Consider the following 21,122-nt stretch of genomic DNA (forward strand, 5'->3'; position numbering starts at 1 on the left):
AATTTTTTAACCGCCGGCCTGTTGGCGGTCTTACCGCCGCTTTAACACCGTCCACCAGAGTTGTAATGACCACCATAGTGACACGCAGGGGTAAGCTCACAAAAAATCTTCCTGATCCAGTCTGACGTCTGGGAAATTTAAAGATAAGGAATCTGTGTCTAGATAGACAATGTGTAACCGATGGTAAGTAACTTCGTTAAAAGCAAAAATATATAAATTAAATGGCTAATTGGTTACAATAAGCAGAATATGGGGGTGATTCTAACTTCGGCGGGCGGCGGAGGCCCCCCACCAAAATACCGCTCCGTGGTCGAAAGACCGCTGAGGGTATTTTGGGATTTGCCCTGGGCTGGCGGGCGGCTGCCAAAAGGCCGCCCGCCAGCCCAGGGCAAATCAGCCTTCCCACGAGGACGCCGGCTCAGAATTGAGCCGGCGTAGTGGGAAGGTGCGACGGGTGCAGTGGCACCCGTCGCGTATTTCAGTGTCTGCCATTGGCATGGGCACTGCAGGGGAGTCCCGCCAGGAACAGGATGGCGGTAGGGGGTGCCAGAATCCCCATGGCGGCGGAGCGCGCTCCGCCGCCATGGAGGATTCTGCAGGGCAGCGGGAAACCGGCGGGAGACCTCCGGTTTCCCTCATCTGACCGCGGCCGAACCGCCGCGGTCAGAATGCCCTGCGGGGCACCGCCGGTCTGTCGGCGGTGCTCCCGCCGACCCTGGCCCCGGCGGTCTCAGACCGCCGGGGTCAGAATGACCCCCTATGTGTCTTGCACAGTGGCCCTCAAAACCCCCATGTTCAGTCTCTCTACAGTCCAAATTTAGCAACTCAGCTGAATATATGTAAACAAATGTGCAGCTGAAGGTAAAATAGTTTAACTAACAATATGTGCACTGAAAATAATCATGTATAAAATCCTTAATGATGGATTATGTGCACGCAGAGAAAACGTGAACCTTCATAGATGGTGAGCCAGACTTCTGTTTTTTTCAGCACATCTGCCAAAAACACGCTTTTTGGAATGAGTTTAAGAACTGCAAATACAGCACTAGTGATATATATTCGCAGATATATATTCACAAGCCAAATCTGAATCCAGTCTGTGATTGGACTTTCATAACCAAAGCTAGATATTGGGCGCACTAATGGCAGAATAAATGCTATACAAATTAATCTAACATAGCACATAACTGTCATGCCCGCTGTGCCAAACTTTCGTGATTTCCCCAGTCTCATCCTATGTTAGTCCTGCCACGCGCGCCCCCAGTGTGAGAATCTTGCCCTCATATTCCAGACCTGTCACCCCTGCCCATGTAAAATTGTGATTGGGACTGTTCAATGTACAGATTATGACGAACTACAGAACCTGTGAGCAAAACTTTGAAGCTTCATGGACACTGTGACCATCATGGGCCATTCCAGAATAAAAGCTGTGCTTGCCTTTCCAGATCCATCCTGGTGAAGAGTGACAGGCAGCTATTGCAGCATTTTGATCTGTTGGTGTCTCTATAGTATTACGGCATGTGACTGCACACCCGCTGCTTCTTACTTTGATTCATTGAAAACCTATTAAAAATAAGAGTGATATAGGTAGACAGCCTGGTACAGTACCCGCACGATAAACCTCAGGTTTACTCACCTGTTGTGCTGCATTCTTTTATGGAGATAGTTTTTTGGAGTAACAAAGAAGCCACTGCAGCCATTATTCCTTGTGCTGAAATAGATGAGAAGAAACTACACTAGAAATTGGGAAACTGACTTTGAAACTAGAACATTACATTACGTTGCACAATGCTAATATAGGAGATACAAAGTATATATAATTGACACTGATACAGCAAGTGTACCGGCGATGTTGTAACTTATATTGTGTCAACCGCTACATTTCTAATTTTGTTGCATGAAATGTGTACTGAACATTTTGTTTTGTGCTCAATGGTGAATAGAGATCAAATGTGCTCACATCAGGGAAAAGGTTTAGAAATAGAAATAGGAAGAGGAGTGAGTACAACAGTGCATGCAGAGGTACCTAGGTTCTCTTTCCATCTTCATTTGTGTGCTACATTGATCCACATCAGTACATCCGAACCACATACACAAGAGCTAACCAGTTCAATCTAACTCTACCCATGTGTGACAACTGTTGGCCACTGATGTATTTTTCTTTCTCTTGCGCTATGCCATTTCTCCTACTAAATTGTTTCTTCCATCATATACCTTACATTCAAAGGTGAGAGAGAGGATAAAAACATACACACAGCCTTCTTAAATTTACATTCATACAAAATGGGTGAAAAGGATCCTAGTGTCCAATCGAGTCATTGCCCTTCTTCAGGGCTTGGTCCCTTGGTACCTATTCTGCATTCAGTTTCATGCAAACAACAGTGTAGAGGCCTTGCTGAAGGTTGGATTACCTAAGGGAGATAAAACACTGGATTTGTGATCCATTAACAGCTTGAGAATATTAAAACTATGAGAAATGTGTTATTGTTTACAGCACTCCTTGGTGTCCACTGCAAAATGCACTTGGCAAAAATACTCCATTGTGGTGTTTGCACACTACAAAAGCACGAAGCAGAGCAACTGCGAAGAATGTGTGTCACCAACATTCAATCATGCCAACTTACCCTAACTAGAGATGTATAACGTGATCGGGGCACACATCCCTGTAGTCATGCAATTGTGAGGGTAAACAATTGATTTAGAGTATGTTGACTAATGCATGAATTCTATGTTTCTTGACACATCCGTCCCCTCTTTTATTTAGTTCGACACACAAAAGAAGGACATGCATGACAAACATTGATGAGATGTATTTAGCTTAGGCCAGGTATTGGGGTTAGTCTCACACTCATAATGACAAAGCTTTGTCTCCCCTGGACTCATAATAATAAGCTTATAGATGTATTAGTAGCAATTGCTGCACTACTGGACATTTTCATACTCCTTTCACCTTGCTTGCATTTGTCTGGTTAGTCTCTTATAAAGGCAAATGTCTTTATAGTAAAGTGGGGCTTATCACACACTCACTTACCTTCATTCATGCTTGTGATCAACATAGCCAGGCATAATTTTGCCAGGTCTTCTTGGTTAAGAATATATAGGTATCATATTTACATCGCCTTCAATCAATGCATATATCAAGTGAAAAGGTAAAGAAATATGAGTTTTCTGTCTATGTCCATACTCAGATTTTTTTACTTACTTCGTCAAGGGTTCAGTGCTACATAAATACATACCGGGCTCCTCTTCCGCCTTTTCTGTGGTTGAGTTTGTGCTTGTGATGGGTCGCTCCGATCCGACCCACACTCTCCTCGGACTTGTGCTGACACTGCCACTTCCACACCGGAAGTAACCCGGGAGGGCGGCACTCTCATTGGTTCCCTGCCACCACCGCGGGATCTGACGGTGGTCAAAAGGAGGCTTCCTCCCTTTTCCGGGGAGGGCGCCGGGAATAGGAGCTGGAGTATATCGGGAGTTTTCAACCGGAAAAGAACGGACGGCTCAGGAGGACGCCGACACCGAAGACGAGGAAACCGCTCTCCGGAGGAGTGGAACAACGTTGGAGTTGGAGCCGGAGGAGCCCCGTTGTGAAGACTGCTGACCCCGGGAAGCCCGTGAAAGAGCCGCCACGCTTCAGGAGAAGCGTGGCCACTCCAGGTACGGGGGTGCGGGACGAAGAAAAGGAGCGGGAGGCGAAGAAAGGCGGGGAGGTGGGAAAGGAAACGGGCACTACACGGGGAGCACTGACAAGGGGGTGGTGGTGAGAGATATAAAACATAGGAAAACGCATAGAAGAAAAGAGGAAAAGACAAGGCACCAACCAGACAGAACAGGGCTAAGCAGAAAAAAGACCAAGACAACGGAGAGACCAGTATACTAATAATAGTGCAGAAACCAAACCAGGAGAGACGAAAGGGAAAAGTATGAGAGTAAAGAAGACCCTATCACACGAACAACAGGAGAAGAGGGGAAGATAAGAAAGAAAAGACAGCAAGGAAAGTAAAAGAAGAGAAAGCGAGAGAGAACCAGGGAAGGAGATAAGAGAGTGAAGAGAAGAGACAGGGGAAAGGAAAAGAGAGAGAATAAAGAAAACCAAACCCCACTCCCACACTTACCATATCTATTCTCTTCTCTTTCCACACGCTTCCCGCGAGGTCCTGAAAGAAAGAAAAGAAGAAGACAAGATTTAGTGTCCAGAAGGAGAAGACATCGCAACCCTCCACCTAACAACAACTACCTCATCCCTATACCATATATACCATCTAAAGACCAATAAATACAACCTTCCTAAACAAAAAAACCCGCACAGTCTGGTGTCTTAAATCAGCCATCCTCGTACAGTGCTCTTCTGCTTTTATTGGACAGAGTTCCATTCCCAGGTTAGGTGCTGGCTTGATGGCATGTCAGAAAGGAATGTTGTAGTGTTGTGAGACTATGTGCACTAGGACCTTTGTGGTTCTAGGGTGACTCCTCAGAAGAATTAGGTAATTTGCTGGGAGGTGGTAAGGTGTGGTTATTAACGGACCCAAAAGGATGATGGACGAAGTGCTGAACAATGCCAGCACTCACCCCCAGTCACAAACTGGGTTTAATCCATTGTTCTTTTGCTCACCATGCCACCCAAGTTTGGACCAAGCCATATGCAAATCATATGTTCCATGGGAACATTCCAGCCCGAACTGCCAGGCCTGGTCCTCCCTGGACCGGAAACAAGCATCCTGAGACCGGTTTCAGGGTATCACCCTTCATCAGCCAGGCTAGCTTGAATCCAGTGGCACAGTGAGCAAGGGACCCACGTCTGGGCATACCCTTCCCACTTAGGGCAACTTTAGCAACACAAAAGGATGATGGACGGAGTGCTGAACAATGCAAACACTCACCCCTAGTCACGGGGTGGGTTTAATCCATCATTGTTTTGCTCACCATGCCACCCCAGTTTGGACCCAGCCATATGCTAATCAGTCTTGACCCTGTTCCTCATGGGAACAGTCCAGCCCGAACTGCCAGGCTAGGTCCTCCCTGGACCGGAAACAAGCATCCTGGGACCGGTTTCAGGGTATCACCCTTCGAGACTGATTTGCATATGGCTGGGTCCAAACTGGAATGGCATGGTGAGCAAAACAACTGATGGATTAAACCCAGATCTGTGACTGGGGGGTGAATGTTTGATTTGGACTACATTCCGTCCATCAACTGTTCTTTTTGTTGTATATACTTAGTAGGTCCCCTCTCATGTCTTGGAGATTTTATTTTTACCCAATCACCAATTTTTATCTTTGTTTCCTTCACTCTTTTCCGCACACCATACCGTTCTTTCCTATGAATTTTCCTCTCATGATCTCTTCTCCTCCATCCATCTAAATCAGTCACACAAGGGTCAATAATTAGTCGTTTTTCTTGTACCCACCCAGGAGCAACTTCATGACAAGGTAGCCTTCCTCTGAACAGGTGAAAGGGCGTTACTCCCGTGGAAGAGTGTGGGGTTAGACGATATTCTCGCACTTTTTTATTTATTTCATTTTCCCTCTTAACTCCTTGTGTCTGCGCCAATTGCATACTTTCCTTAAGCACCTTGATAAAACGTTCCACTACACCATTCGATTCAGGATGGTACAACGCCGGCTTTTTGTGCTTAATGGCCCTGTCTTTCAAAAAGGACTCCATCACTTTCGAAGTAAACTGAACCCCATTATCCGTGAGAATGGAAGAAGGGAAGCCTTCCCTCTCAAAGAGTTCTTCAAGAAAGGTAATCACGTCTCCAGAATCCACCGAATTCATAATCTTGATCTCAGGCCACCTGGAGTACATGTCTATAGAGACCAAAACATAACGAGCTACTGATCCCAATTTTACTGGGCCAAGATTTAAAGTCAGACCAGAGGCCTGAGAGAAAAGGTCTAGAAGTTGTAGGATTCGCGGGCCGCTCACGGCCGGGTTAGAGAGGTAAATGAGGACGTCGTCTGCGTACAATGCTACCCGGTCCTCTGGACCCGCAGGCCACGACCAGCCCTCCAACAGGGGGTCCTCCCTCAACAACCTCGCCAGTGGTTCAATTGTGAGCGCAAATAGCAATGGGGACAGTGGACATCCCTGCCGAGTTCCACAACGGATGGGAAATGGTTCAGAGGCTATCCCGTTTACTTGAATGCGTGCAGTTGGATTAGAGTAAAGTAGCCTTACGAGACCGCAGAATTTAGGTCCAATTCCGTTATTTCTTAGGACATGTTCCAAGTAGACCAGTCCACAGTGTTGAAGGCTTTTTCAAAATCGAGTAGAAGGGCCAAAGGGGACCGAGTCAGGGTGTTGCGGTGTGCCAGGGCGACGTTCAATCGCCTAATGCAGTGTCTGGTACTACGCGATGGCATGAATCCACACTGGTCTGGGTGTACCAGTGAGGGAGCGTATCCTTCAGCCTGGTGGCGAGTAAAGTCGATAGCACTTTAATCTCAGTGTTCAAGAGGGAGATGGGTTTGTACGCCGAGCGGTTACGTGACGATGGTTGTGTCTTCGGGATCACCACTATTGTGGCTTGGTCGATCCCGGAAGGGAAACAGCCGTTCTTCTCAGCTTCGTCATACATATTGAGCAGGTGGGGGCTCAGAATATCCCCGCATCTGATGTAAAGTTCCGATGGGAAGCCATCTGGGCCGGGTGTTTTGCCCGAGGACAGGCTGGGTTTTGCGCTGTGATTTCGGCTAGCGTTATGGTTTCATCTAGGTTCTCCCTGGTCGCTTGCGAGATCTTAGGAAGGACGATGTCGTCCAGGAGGGGAGACTCCCTTTCAGCCGTGGGACGGGGCCGTTCCGCGTATAACTGTGCGTAGTAAGAGGCAAAACTCTTAGCGATTTCACTAGGTGTCTTCGCAAGTGAGCCCGTCTCGTCCGCGATTTCGGGAATAATTCTGTCAGCTAGTGGACGCGAGGCCAGCCAGTGCAGGAGTTTACCGTTCTTGTCTCCCCAACCGTACACGCGAGCTGCTGACGCTCTCCAGGTATGCTTCGTGGATTCTAGTACCAACTGTCTTATCTCCTCTCTAACCATGGTAAGGCGTCTCAGAATGGATGCTGATGCGGCGCAGGTGTCTAATCGCTCAAGGTGTGATGCCCTGGCCTCAAGTTCCGCCACCCGTGAGTCACGGGCACGCTCGCGGGAGCGCACACGATGTTTAGCATAACCTCTGAGTGAGGCTTTACACGCCGCCCAGACCGTGCCCGGGGATTGTACGGACCCTAAGTTCTGGTCAAAGTATTGGGTGAGATGGTCCCTAATCTAGAGGGTATATTTGTTATCTTGTAGGTGCCACGCGTTCATGCGCCACGTTGGACGCTGGGTCGGGTCAACACCTCCTAGCCAGATCCGTACTGGAGAGTGGCCTGAGACTCCGCGAGGTAGTATCTCCACACCGGTGACCCTGGAGACATCCAGTGCAGGCATAAACACGAGATCGATCCTGGCTTGCGATTGATGGGCAGCTGAGGTGTGTATGTATTGTCGTGATCTGGGGTGCCAGGTCCTCCATAGCCCACCCGCTCAGACTCAACGCCCTCCCGGATCGGGTGGCGGATATAGGCCCAGACACGTCGAGTCTGGGGTCCAGGATGGAGTTAAAGTCCCCTCCTATTAGTGTGATTCCCTGGGGGAGGCCTGTCAGTACCCGGCGGAGAGTAAGTAAAAAGGTGTCAAGCCCAGCTGGGGGGGCATAAGCACACACAAGATTAAACGGTGATCCGTGTAGCGTACCGGTCACCATCACAAATCTACCCTGTGGGTCTGACTGTGTGGCGGTAACCACTATGGGTAGTGAGCGGTGGAATAGGATGGCCACCCCTCTAGAGCCCCATGAGAATCCCGCATGGTAGACCTTGTCCTAACCCCCACGTGCCAGGGTCTCCTGTAGCAGAACCACTGAGGGAACATACCTGCGCAGGGTGTTGAACACTGCGGACCTCTTATTTTGTCCAAAAGACCATTTACATTCCATGAAAGAATCTGAGTCAATGAGGGAACCGTGTGCATAGTGCTCGTCTGTTGAGATGTCGGGAACCCGCTTGGGGACCCAGAGACGAACGCTCTGAGTGAGAAGGATCATTGTGGCAGGTGCAACAAAGGAAACTTATCAAAACAACTTTACTAAACCCTAGTGGAAACTTTGTACCCCCCAACCTCCCCCCAACCTCCCCCCACCCCATACTCCTACCCAGGAAGCATCTGTCGCCCAAATACCCAACCGGGGTGTCACAGTCAGATGGACTGTCACTAAGTGGAGTGATGGACCCCTCCTTTTCGTCGGATCAGTTGCAATCGGCTAACGATAGCCCAACCTAAGATAGTAATAGAATTTGCAGCGCTATGTTGTGTATGTGGTCCTGTTCCGATCTGTACGGGTCGGTGTCAAGCGTAGTTGGTCCCCCCTAGTATGTCGGAGTCTAATATATGTGAGTCCATGTTAGCCAAGTGCAGGGGATTGGCTCAGGCGATCTCCTCCCGCCCCCCCTCCCGGGGCCCGGGCCCCCGGGGAGTCTCCACGGTCCCCACTCGCCAGGGAGTTCAGTTTAGACTCAGTGTCTTCCTCCGCCGGAGCAATGGTGCCCCTCTGCCTCCCGCGTCTGGACCTCGTACTTTTCCGACCTCTTCGTGTGTCCAATCAGGGACCGGGTCCTCCCCCCGGGGCCCACCCAGACGAGCCAGCGGGCCCTCTTCGGCTCCCAGTGCCTTCCTCTGTGAGCCAGTCCCACACCTCCTCAGGCGACTCAAAAAAGTGTGCCTTGCCGGCCAGGATAACTTTTAGGCATGCGGGGAAGAAGAGCATGTAGGAAAGTTGCATCGCTCTGAGTTTTTGTTTTACTTGTTCATATGATCGGCGCCGGGTCTGAACCTCGCGGGTGTAGTGAGGGAAAATCAAAATTTTGTGGTTGTCCCAAAGGAGGTCAGGGGAGCGCCTGGCCTCCCTAAGAATGGCGTCACGGTCTTTAAAGTTGTAAAAGCGCGCAATCATAGGTTTCTTAAGCCCGCCCGGTGGGGGCCGCGGGGCCGGGGCCCTATGTGCCCATTCAATTGCAAACCATGGTGAGAGAGTGTGCTCTGGCATCCAGGACCTGATCTAGCTTTCCAGAAACTCGGGGGCTTTGTTGTCTTCCGCTCCCTCCGGAATGCCAATGAAGCGCAGATTGTTGCGCCTAGAGCAATTTTCGGCGTCTTTGGCCCGGCGGTGTAATTCACCAGTTCGAGTTTGTAGTTGGGCTACCTTGGTCCTAAGGTCGGCCAGGTCATCCTCCGTCTGAGAGACACGGCCCTCCACCTCCGTGATTCGGCCCACCGCGTTTCTAAGATCTTGTCTTATCAGGCCCATGTCTTCTCTCACTTCTCCAATTTTGGTTTCCACCGCCCGTTGTGATGATTGGATTGCTTGAAGGATAGCATTGACCCCGTCTGGGGCAGGGTCATTGGACGAGGTGTCTCCCTCGGACCGTCGGTGTGGTAAATTGATCGATCCTCTGCTGGGACGACTGCGTCTGTCTGGAGGCCCTGTCTTTTCCCATGTCTCCTCCGGGGCCGAGCAAAACAGCCACGACGCCGCCCGACCGCGTGGACGGGGCTCAGCTACGCCAAGGGCCTCCTACCCTACCCCCACAGAGGCGATCCCGAGTTCACCAGACAGCCTCCGGGGCCGAGGCTCCAGTCAGCGATGTCAGGGTGTAAGTCAGCAGCCGCGGGGCGGGACGTCAAGCCCCCCATTAGATCCACGGATTCAGGGGCAGTCAGGGTCGCCACATCCCAGTCACGGCGGGCCCCCAGACCAGTTCAGTTGGGGGGGGCACCTCCCACGCTGGACCAATAGACAAAGGAATATTCTTTCAGCAGGCTCCTCAGGAGCAGCGGTCACCTACCGGTTGCCACCAATGTCGTCCCGGCCTTGGTAGTTGGCTCGCAATCGTCGGCATCCACAGCACTCCGGGATTACAACGCTCTCCCACGTCCCTGGGGATGGGAACACTCACTGCATCCAGAGTAGGGGGTCACCCCAGCCATCTCCCCTCTCGCCTTGTTGGGACAGGGCTGCCCCTGCACCCCCAGGGTGTATGATGGGGGCCCAAGGCCCTTCACGGTCCGCCAGGTACAGTGCCGCGGCCACACCGCCACAGGCCGCCTCCGCGGAGCCAGACCAGCTCGGTCGCCACCTCGCAAGACGGTGGGCAGGCCAGATCTCCTGTCTCCTCGCACTCTAGGGCCAGTCACCGCTTTCAGGCCCCGGCCCGGACCCAGCCGCGGAGCATGACACACCCCCAGCCCCGGTGGAATCGGGGGGGGGGGGGCAAGTCCAGCTCTTCACGTCCCGCTTCCCGGGCTCCTCCAGGAGTCAAATTCCACCGATCAGCGTGTCAGAGCGCCTCCCCGGCCGTCCCCCCGGCCCCTGATATGCAGGCCGATATGCGGCCGGGAGGTCCTGGCTCGTGCAGCCCCCCACTTCCTCACCTCGACCCCGGGCCCGGCCTAAATGTCACACGGCCCGCGCCCGGGGGGAAACAGCCAACTTCTGGGGGGAGCTGCCTCCAGGATCGCCAAGCAGGGCCAGTCCGGCCAGCCCCAGAATCCTCAGGGCCCGGCCGCAGTCGCCGGGTAAACAGCATGCGGCTGCCGCGACTTCCAGCCGCACCGGATCAACGTGGAGTCCCATTCCTGCAGCGCCGACGGCCTCCGTGTGCCTCCGCAGGGACGCCCAGGCCGGGGGTCAACGCCGCGACGAAGAGCACTCCGGGCAGTCCCAGCTCCAGCCGGTGCTCATGCCGCGAGTCGGCTCGGTCCTCAGGCGGAGCGCGGGCTCCCGGGCGCTACAATCTTTGGCTCATCGGGGGCACCAGCAGCTGGGACACTCCCGGTGGTCCAGCAAACAGGAGAACAGGACCAGAGAAGGTGGTATATTCGGGTGGATGACAGAGGGGTCCAGAGCACTCTTAGAGTGCGACCGCCATCTTGACGCCCGTAGCCACGCCCCCCGGAAAAAAGTTTTTGCCACCTCTCTCAGTGCCGAAAGAAAGATGTCCTTACTAATGCACTGTCTTGGTACTAAAGGACAAGAAATATTTGAAAACTTACCTGATCTCTCAGTCAACGATGCTGCAGGTCTCAACGAATACGAGATATGTATTTACATTACTTGCCCAAAGTAAGTACAATTCTTGAATGTTACCAATTTGGGAAACAAGTACAACGTCAAGGAGAATCAATAGAACAATATATCACTTCATTGCGAGGTCTTGCTGCCACCTGTGCTTTTGGGAATTCACATGAAGAACGTCTGAGGGATCAATTCATGTTGGGATGCTCATTGGAAAAAGCTAAAGAGTGCATGTGGCAAAAAGACAATCCATCATTAGATGAAGTAATCACTATTGCAAAAAAGCGTGAACATTCCAAGAACTGTGTTGAATTTTTAAAAGATCATAAAACAACAACAGATGGGCACAATGTAGAAGAGAATATTACAGTCAAAACTGTACTAACTCCTAATATAGAATCCAAAGGATCTAAAGGGAAAAATAATACTAAATTGACAAAACCTTTTTCTGGTAACTGTTTTAAGTGTGGCAATGTGGGGCACATGGCTAGTAACGAGGGGTGTCCAGGTTGGAAAATAATCTGCAAAATCTGTGGTAGAAAGGGTCATTTAGCAAAATGTTGCAGGACAAAAATCAATACTAAGAAAGTGAGAGAAGTAGAGTGTGAAGATTTAAATGATGAGGTGGACTGTGTGAATGAAGTTGATATCAAGCAAACTAAGAATGGATGTTTGGGTGCTCCCATTGAAACCATTCTGGTCAATGATGAGGCAGTCAAGATATTGTTTGACTCCGGAGCGAAAATAACCCTTTTTCCCAAAAGTTTTTATGATCAACATTTAAAAGGTAAACTTAAGTTGATGAATCCTGACATCAAATCCAAAGGATATGGTGGAGTACCAATCAAACTACTTGGGTACTTTTGGGGTACCATTGAATTCAAGGGACGTTTGATTCCTAGAAAGATTTATGTTTCTTTAAAGGGTGATTCTTTAATCAGCTGGTTCCATCAGCGTGATCTACGGGTCTTGCTAGATCCGAATGAAAATCCATCTGTTAGCCTGAAAGAGGTTTCTTCTGTTAACCAGGTGGAAGACTTTAGGAAAAGGTGGATAAATAAATTCCCTGAAGTCTTCAATGAGAAGATAGGCTGCTTAAATGATTATCTACTTGAAGTCAAATTAAAGCCCGGAGTTCAACCCAAGGTTGCTAAATTAAGGACTGTTCCTTTGTCTGTGAAACAACAAATGAAGGAAGAGATTGATAAATTACTCAGTAGTGGAATAATTGAAGAAGTTGAGGCATCAGAGTGGGTGGCCCCTGTAGTTAAGGCTAGGAAGGCTAATGGGGAGGCAAGGCTCTGTGTAGACCTTAGAGAATTAAATAAAGCAGTTTTAGTAGATCATCATCCCATACTCGTCGCCAAAATGAAGTAATTATTGATGAGAACACCGCCAATGCTTGAAGATTGATATATTTATTAAGATTTAAGTAGAGCTGATAGAAGGCCCATCCTGTCAGCAAGACGTCCAACTTCAACTGCCACAGTAGAAGATTCGCTTTATATTAGAACACATTCTACATTCTAAGGACTGTCTTGCTAACAAGAATGCAGAGCTCCCATAGTAACAGAACACTGTATGGTTTACAAGCTACAACCAGATCATAAGTAAATAGACATTACCACATCAGGCTAGCTTGAATCCAGTGGCACAGTGAGCAAGGGACTCACGTCTGGGTAGACCCTTCCCACTTAAGGCAACTTTAGCAACACAAAAGGATGATGGACGGAGTGCTGAACAATGCAAACACTCACCCCCTGGCACAGATCTGGGTTTAATCCATTGTTCTTTTGCTCACCATGCCACCCCAGTTTGGACCCAGCCGTATGCAAATCAGTCTTGACCCTGTTCCTCATGGGAACAGTCCAGCCTGAACTGCCAGGCCAGGTCCTCCCTGGACCGTAAACAAGCATCCTGGGACCCGTTTCAGGGTATCACCCTTCATCAGCCAGGCTAGCCTGAATCCAGTGGTACAGTGAGCAAGGGACCCACGAAAGGGCATACCCTTCCCACTTAGGGCAACTTTAGCAACACAAAAGGATGATGGACGGAGCGCCGAACAATGCAAACACTCACCCCCAGTCACAGATATCTGGGTTTAATCCATCGTTCTTTTGCTCACCATGCCACCCCAGTTTGGACCCAGCCGTATGCAAATCAGTCTTGACCCTGTTCCTCATGGGAACAGTCCAGCCTGAACTGCCAGGCCAGGTCCTCCCTGGACCGTAAACAAGCATCCTGGGATCCGTTTCAGGGTATCACCCTTCATCAGCCAGGCTAGCCTGAATCCAGTGGTACAGTGAGCAAGGGACCCACGTCTGGGCATACCCTTCCCACTTAGGGCAACTTTAGCAACACAAAAGGATGATGGACGGAGCGCTGAACAATGCAAACACTCACCCCCAGTCACAGATATCTGGGTTTAATCCATCGTTCTTTTGCTCACCATGCCACCCCAGTTTGTACCCAGCCATATGCAAATCAGTCTTGACCCTGTTCCTCATGGGAACAGTCCAGCCCGAACTGCCAGGCCAGGTCCTCCCTGGATCGGAAACAAGCATCCTGGGACCGGTTTCAGGGTATCACCCTTCATCAGCCAGGTTAGCTTTAATCCAGTGGCACAGTAAGCAAGGGACCCACGTCTGGGCATGCCCTTCCCACTAAGGGCAACTTTAGCAACACCAAAGGATGATGGACGGAGTGCTGAACAATGCAAACACTCACCCCCAGTCACAGATCTGGGTTTAATCCGTGGCGGTGGGGCGCTGGCGGCGGAGCAAAGTGCCATGGACCCCATTCCCTCCCGGGCGACCACCAGGTAAGGTGATCGTCTGACAGGGGAAGGGGGTGGGGGGTGTTTTGTGTGTGTGTCTGTGTGTGTGTGTGTGCAAGTGCAAGAGGGGTAGGGGTGTGTGTCGTGGCCGTGTGTGTGAATAAGTGAGCGTGGATGTGTGTATGTACAGTATTTAAGTGTGGTGTGTGCGTGTGTGGATCGTGGGTGGGGGAGCAAGTACGGGGATCGGGCGGAGGGGTACGTATGGGGGTGGGGAGAGCCTCCTACATGGAGGGGGGGTTTGGGAGCCCTGTTTTGGCGACAGGAATCAGTATTCCTGTCGCCAGAATCCTTTCCATGAGGGATTTTGTGGCGGGGCTGCTGCCACAGAACCCCTGGCAGCAAGGATACTCATAATACCGCAGTACAGGCAGTGAACTGGCTGTGATGCAGCCAGTTAGCTGCCGTGGACATAATTTGGCAGTCCCGCCATGCTCTCAGTGGTCTAACCGCCGACGTGGTGGGGCAGGCCCGCCAAAGTCATAATGACCACCATAATGTCTTTACAGTTTCTGGTGTTGGATGTTTGAGTCTCTTGGACTTCCTACTGTCATTTAATAGTTTCAAACACTCATTTTCTGCACATCTCTGCTGGCACAATCACAGTGGCTCCTCCTTTGTCAGAAGATTTTATTGCCACTGAGTCGAAATTCAAAAGTTCCTTAAGAGCTTGTTGCTCCCTTTTGCATAAATTATGATGTCAATGTGTCAATATCTTTTGTTACCTCTTCAAAGGTTAGAGGTTCTGGAGGCATATTAATGGGGGATGGTGGAGAAGGGTGAATGTAGATAATTTGCATGGACCTGTATTTTTCTCAATATTCTTCCCAAGAGATTCACTGTTGGCAAAAAAAGTAATTAGACATATTTTACAGACAAACTCAGATAGTTCTATATGTCAATTAAATACATCTGGTTTTGGAGTTGGGACAAAACCAACACCTTTAATACCTCCATCTGCATTTCTATAAGGGCCAAGTCACTAAAGTTGATTATAGTATTTAGCTTGCTTGTCCCTGGTTGTGGTTGGGATTCCTTGTTCAGGTGATGTATAGGTTCCTCCAAACAGAGTCTCTGTTCTCTTTCTGTCTCTTTACTTGGCTGTCTAAAAAGGCCTGGTAGTCTGGAGCCAGGGGAAGTTATGAGGGGCATTTGTGGTTGGTTAAAACCATAGAATGGATTCTAACCATAATAGATATTAGGAAGGTCTGCTGGTCCATCCATAGGGGGCAACTTTTAATGAAATGCAAACATTATTTATATTAAACTCCATTAAATGGTTGATTCCATCTGTCCTGAGGACCCTTTTAATACCTGGGTGGGCACCCTGTTTTTAGCTTAGTTTTACAGTTTGTGTCCTATTCACATTTTATACACATTTGTCTTCATTGTAGGCAAGACTGCTTTTTAGCGATGGCTTTTACACATTTTATCTGTTGTTCGAGTCTACGATAGGAAGGATTACGCTGCTTTTTTAATCAGCCTTTGCTCTACACATAATCAGCACTCTTTGTCCAAGGCTCTTAAACGCAGTACACAATATACAGTACTAACTTGTGTTTCCAGTCTAGGAGCCAGGTTCTATCTCCAAGACACAGCATTACATCATAACTTTGGTCCCAGTGTGGCATAGGTTACTATATAAACTGCACACTGACCCAAGGAAGGTAGAGGGCATTCTGTTCAGGACCATGCTGGGATGCGTACTGCATAACAGGCAGATTTGCTAGGGGTGATCCCTTAGATCGGGCTGGGGAGAGACGAAAGGGAAGAAAAGGATATGGGGAGGGGAAAGGAGAGAAGAGAGAGGGAAGGAGAGAAGAGAGAGGGAAGGAGAGAAGAGAAGAGAAATAGGGAAAGGCAAGGGAAGGGGTGAGGAGTGACAAGGAAGTAAGTGAAGGGGATAGGAGAGGAGAGATAGGGAATGGAGTAAAAGGGGGAGAAGGGAAAGGAGAGGAAATGGGGTTATAAAGAGGGCATAGGAGAGATGGGGAAGAGAAATGGAGAAGATTGATAGGGAAAGAATGCAGAAAGGGAAGAGAGAAAAAATAAATACAGATAGGGAAGGGGAGGAAGTGAAGGGAACAGAAAGCAAGGGGATAGAAGGGAAGGGTAGAGAAAGGAAAGAGTAAATGGGAGGAGTAATAGACAGGGAAGTGAAATGGAATGGGAGGGGAAATGCAAAGGGAAGAGAAGGTAATGGAAGGGAGAAGAAAATAATGTAAGGGAATGGTAGGCAAGAAAGGGGGACGAGAGGAAGAGGAAGGGAGGGAACGCAAGGTGAGGAGGGACAGGCAATGCAAGGGAAGGAGGGTACTCTAGGTTAGGTGGAGAAGGGAAGATGATAGGCTAGAAGAAATAGTGGAGGGAATGGGACAGAAGAGCTAGGAAAAGGAAGAAGGGAAGAGAAGGGGATGAAAGGTGAGTTAGGGAAGGAAGGGAAGGCGAGGCAAGGGAACAGGAGAGAGGTGGAGGAGAGGAGCGGACAGGAGAGAAGAGCAATGGAAGGGAAAGAAAGGGGAAGGAAAGGGTGAGAGGAGAGTTAGGTGAAAGGAAGGGTAGTGAATAGTAGGAACAAGAAGGTAAGGGAAAGTAGGAGAGGAGAGCTTGGGGAGTGGAGGTAATAAGAGGGAATGATAGAGAAGAGAATAAGGAAGGCAAGGATAGGGAAGGGAAGTGTAGGAATGTGATGGGATCAGAAGAGAGGAGTGATAAGACAGGGAAGGGAACAAGGCAAGGGGATAGAAAGAAAGGGGACAGTGAGAAAGGAAGGAAATGAGTAATAGATATAGAAGTGAAGGGAAATGGAATAGGAAGGGAAATGAAAAGGGAGGGGGATGGAAGGGAAGAGAGTGAAAGGCAAAGGAAGCGAATGAAGGAGAATGAAAGGCAAGGGGGTGGGAAGGGATGGGAGAGGAGAGATAAGCAGGCAGTGCAATGGAAGGAAAGGGGGAAGGGAAAGCAAGGCAAGGGAGAAGGAGGGTAGCAGAGAGGATAGGGTAGAAGCAACAGTGAAGGGAAGGGGGAAGAAGAGCTAGGAAAGGAAGGAAGGGGATGAAGTAAGATAGGGGAGGAGAGGAAAAAAGAAGGGGAAGAAGAGAGAAAAGAGAAGAAAAGGAAGGCTGGGGAGTGGAAGGGATGGAAGGGGAAAGAAAGGGTGGAGAAGGAAGAAACAAGAAATGGGAAGGGAAATGAAAGGAAGGGGATAGGGAAGGGAATGGAAGAATATGGGAGAGAGCAGAAGTGGAGAATCAGGGAAGTGAATGGAAGAGGAGAGAGGAGGAGATAGGGAACAGAGTGAAAGAGGAGAGAAGGGGAAAGGGAAGGATATAGACAAGGGAAAGGAAGGAAATGGGGAGAAGGGAGGGGATAGGAAAGAAGAGACTGGGGAGTAAATTGAGAAGAGAATTAGAGAAAGAATGAAGAAAGTGGAAAGGGAAGAATATGGAAGGGAAGTGTCGCTACAGGAGGGAAGGGAAAGGGTTGAAGAGATTGGAAGGGAAGAGAAGGGGGGATGAAGGGAGCGAGAGGGTAGGGTACAGTATGGTAAAATAAATAAAGGGATGGGGAACAGAAGACTTGTGGAAGGGAGGAAGTGAAGAAGGATAGGGAAAGGGGATGAGAGGTGAGATAGGGAAAGGAAGAGAAGAGATAGGGTAGAGATGTGTAGGGACGGGATGGGAGGGAGTTAAGCGGTCAAGAGGAGTGATAGGGAAGGTAACACAAATGGTAAGAGAAGAGAAAGAAAGGGGAGGTGGAGGAGAGATAAGGAAAAGGGAGCAGAAAGGAATGGAAGGGAAATAGGTAGGGAATGGAGGGAAGCAAAGTGAAGGGAAGGAGAGGCTTGGAGGGGAAAGATAGAAGGGATAGGGTACGAAGGTTGAGGAGTGGAGGGGACAGAAGGGGAGAAAGGATGGGGAAGACATGAGAAAGAGAAGGAAAAGACATGAAATGGGAAGGGAAAGGGAGGGAAAAGAAGGGGATATGGATAGAGCGGGAGAAGAGAGATAGGGAAGTAAATGAAAAGGATAGGAGAGAAAAGATAGGCGATAGAGTGAAAGGGAAGAGAAGTGGAGGGAAGGGAAGGAAAGGAAAGAATATTAGGGGGAAGGAAAGGAAATGGGGTGATAGGGGATAGAAGAGAAGAGTGCTAGGGAAGGAGAGTTGAGAAGAGAAATAGGGAAAGAATGAAGACAGAGGAGTGGACAGAAAATGGGAAATATGGAGAGATAGGGAAGGGGTGGGGAAGAAATGGGATAGGATGGGATTGAAGGGTAGAGGAAGGGACGGTCATAGAAGAGAAAGAATGGAAAGGAAGGGATCTGAGGGGAGGGAGGAAGGAAAGGGGAAGAGAACGGAAAGAGGGCAGGAGGGGTAGCAGAGACGGGAAGGGAAAGGAAGTGAAAGAAAGGGGCAGGAGGGGAAGAAGAGGAAGGGGGTGAGAGTAGAGATAGGGAAAGGGAAGGGAAAGGAGGAGGGGTAGAAGAGATGGGGAGAGGTAGAAGGTAAAGTGATAAGAGGTAGGAAGATTGTGGAGGGGAGGAAAAGGGTGGAGGAGAGGATAGAGAAGGAAGGGAAAGGGAATGTGAAGGGATGGAAGAGATAAGAAAGGAAGGGATGAGAAGGGAAAAGATGACAAGGGGAGAGCAGAGGAGAGGGGAGAGGAGACAGAAGAGACAGGAAATGGAAGGAAAGGTGAGAGGAGTGGGAGGGAAGGAAACAGTATGGAGAAGGAAAAGAAATGGAATGTGAGAAGGAATGGGTCGGAGAGGGGAGGAAGAGGAGGTATGAGAAGAACAATAGAGAAGAAATGAAGGGATGAGAAGTGAGAAAAGGAGAGATGGGAAGAGGTCGGGAGGGGGGGTGAGGAGAGGCGGGATAAGGAATGGAATGGGAGTGAAAGGGGAGTGGTGAGAAGGAAGAGAAGGGTAGAGGAGAGAGATTGACAGGGAAGAGAGAGAAGGGGAGTAAATAGGGGAAGGGAAAGAAAGGGTAGTGGAGAGGACAGACAGGGAAGGGAAGGAAAAAAATTAAGGAAGGAACAGGAGTGGAGAGGAGATAAGGGAAGGAGAGATGAGAGAAAAGATAGGGCGGGGAATGGAAAGAAGGTAGGGAAGGGGAGAGAAGAGAAGAGGAATGAAGAATCGGAAGGGGATCGGAATTTCAAGTCAGTTTCAAGTAAGATTTCAGTTTGGCTTCAAGTTCAGTTTTCAGGTCACTTTTTGTTTGGTTTACTCACTCACATTGTCCCCTTACACCCAGACCTACTTTTTGGGGCCTGCTCATCCCCGGCTGCTCCGGCCTTTCACTGTCCCAGCTACAGCGGTGGCCCTCTCCGTCCGGTGTCCTTGAGTGCAATCTGGAGCTGCCTGGTTACCAGCCCTTTATACCAATGAGACGTCACAATGCAAGCGTCTCAAAGTGTCATCACACATCACCGCTTTGTGGGTGATACCATGCCTTTCAGTTTAGCACGGGAGGAGGAGGGAGAAACAGGCAAAGCAGTTATCCAATTTCTTGAGAAAACCCAACTATTTAGTCATCAAAATAATCCTGCAATTATCCACAAAGATTACATCGCACCGACTTTCTTCCACAAGTGGTCTCTCCTTTTTCTCCTGCAGTGTAGGCCACCCCTCTGCACTTACCAAGGGCCCTGTGACGTCACTCTGAATGCCCTGTTATGTCATAAGTGTTCTGGTCACGGAGTCTGCCGCCGGTGCTGCTGGGAGGGCACGGGCCTTTCGGGTGAAGTTTAGAGCGTGGAGTGTTCTCAGTCTTCGTTTAAAATAAACAATATTTTTATTTTAAGTCTCGATATCACAGATGCGTGCATAGTACTCCTTCGATGAACATCTTAAATGATTTCTAACGAGCTATGCCCACATTTCTGTCTACCCTGCTCCTCCCTTCACTCCTTTTAAGAAGTGTATTCATCAATCGGAATGACTGATGAACGACAGTTCTTAAAAGGTGAATATTTAATCTAGTGAACAGAAGGCGAGTTTTAGATTCTTGCCTCCGGAGATCCGTAGTTTCAACCCTGTGCAATGGTGGGACCGGTGCGCGCGGGGACTGATACTGCATATAAGCACTGGGTGCATTATCTAGTGGGCAGAAGTGATATAGATAGGATGCACATGTCAGTGATTACTTGACTGCCTGGAGCGGCAAAACCACCTTTATTTATTGCCTCGGACAGCGCCCGGCCCTCGCGGTGTGCACTACATACAGGGGGTCATTCTGACCCTGGCGGTAAATACCGCCAGGGCGGAGGTTGGCGGTAGCACCGCCAACAGGCTGGCGGTGCACCGCCGGGCATTCTGACCGCGGCGGTACAGCCGCGGCCAGAAGCGGAAAGCCGGTGGTGTACCGCCGACTTTCCGCTGCCCATGGGAATCCGCCATGGCGGCGCAGCTTGCTGCGCCGCCATGGGGATTCTGACACCGCATACCGCCATCCTTTTCCTGGCGGTTCGCCCGCCAGGAACAGGATGGCGGTATGGGGTGCCGTGGGGCCCCTGCGGCACTGCAGCGGCCCCCGTAAGAGGGCCCCACAAAGAATTTCAGTGTCTTCTCTGCAGACACTGAAATTCGTGACGGGTGCAACTGCACCCGTCGCACCTTCCCACTCCGCCGGCTCCATTCTGAGCCGGCGTCCTCGTGGGAAGGGTGTTTCCCGCTGGGCTGGCGAGCGGACTTTCGGCAGTCGCCCGCAAGCCCAGTGGGAAACCCAGAATGACCGCCGCGGTCTTTCGACCGCGGTACGGTCTTCTGGCGGTTCCCGCTTGGCGGGCGGCTCCCGCCGCCCGCCAACATCAGAATCACCCCCACAATGTATTGTGGTGGCCGGATGGTTGACTACATTCTTTAATGAAATTAACTGAAAAGAAGAAATTAAAATAACACAACCACATCAGACACATAAGCGTTGATCACAGGACATCGGGAGTATGTGGATGGTACTTAGCCCTCGGTAGGTTCAGTGGCCCTTCGGCTGCGACTAGCTCCTTCATTGGTGGCTTTTCTCTTCCCTTGCGCTCTGTCAGTGTCTATTACTGCCAGTCTCCACTGCCCACTCACCGGTAATAGATCTCTCACAGGTCTTCTCATTAGGAGTTCAGTGGGCGCACATCCAGTAGTGCTGCGAGGAGTTTGGCGGTAGGCCTGT

The sequence above is a fragment of the Pleurodeles waltl genome, chromosome 8 (genome assembly GCF_031143425.1).
Source record: "Pleurodeles waltl isolate 20211129_DDA chromosome 8, aPleWal1.hap1.20221129, whole genome shotgun sequence".
In the NCBI taxonomy this organism is placed as follows: domain Eukaryota; kingdom Metazoa; phylum Chordata; class Amphibia; order Caudata; family Salamandridae; genus Pleurodeles; species Pleurodeles waltl.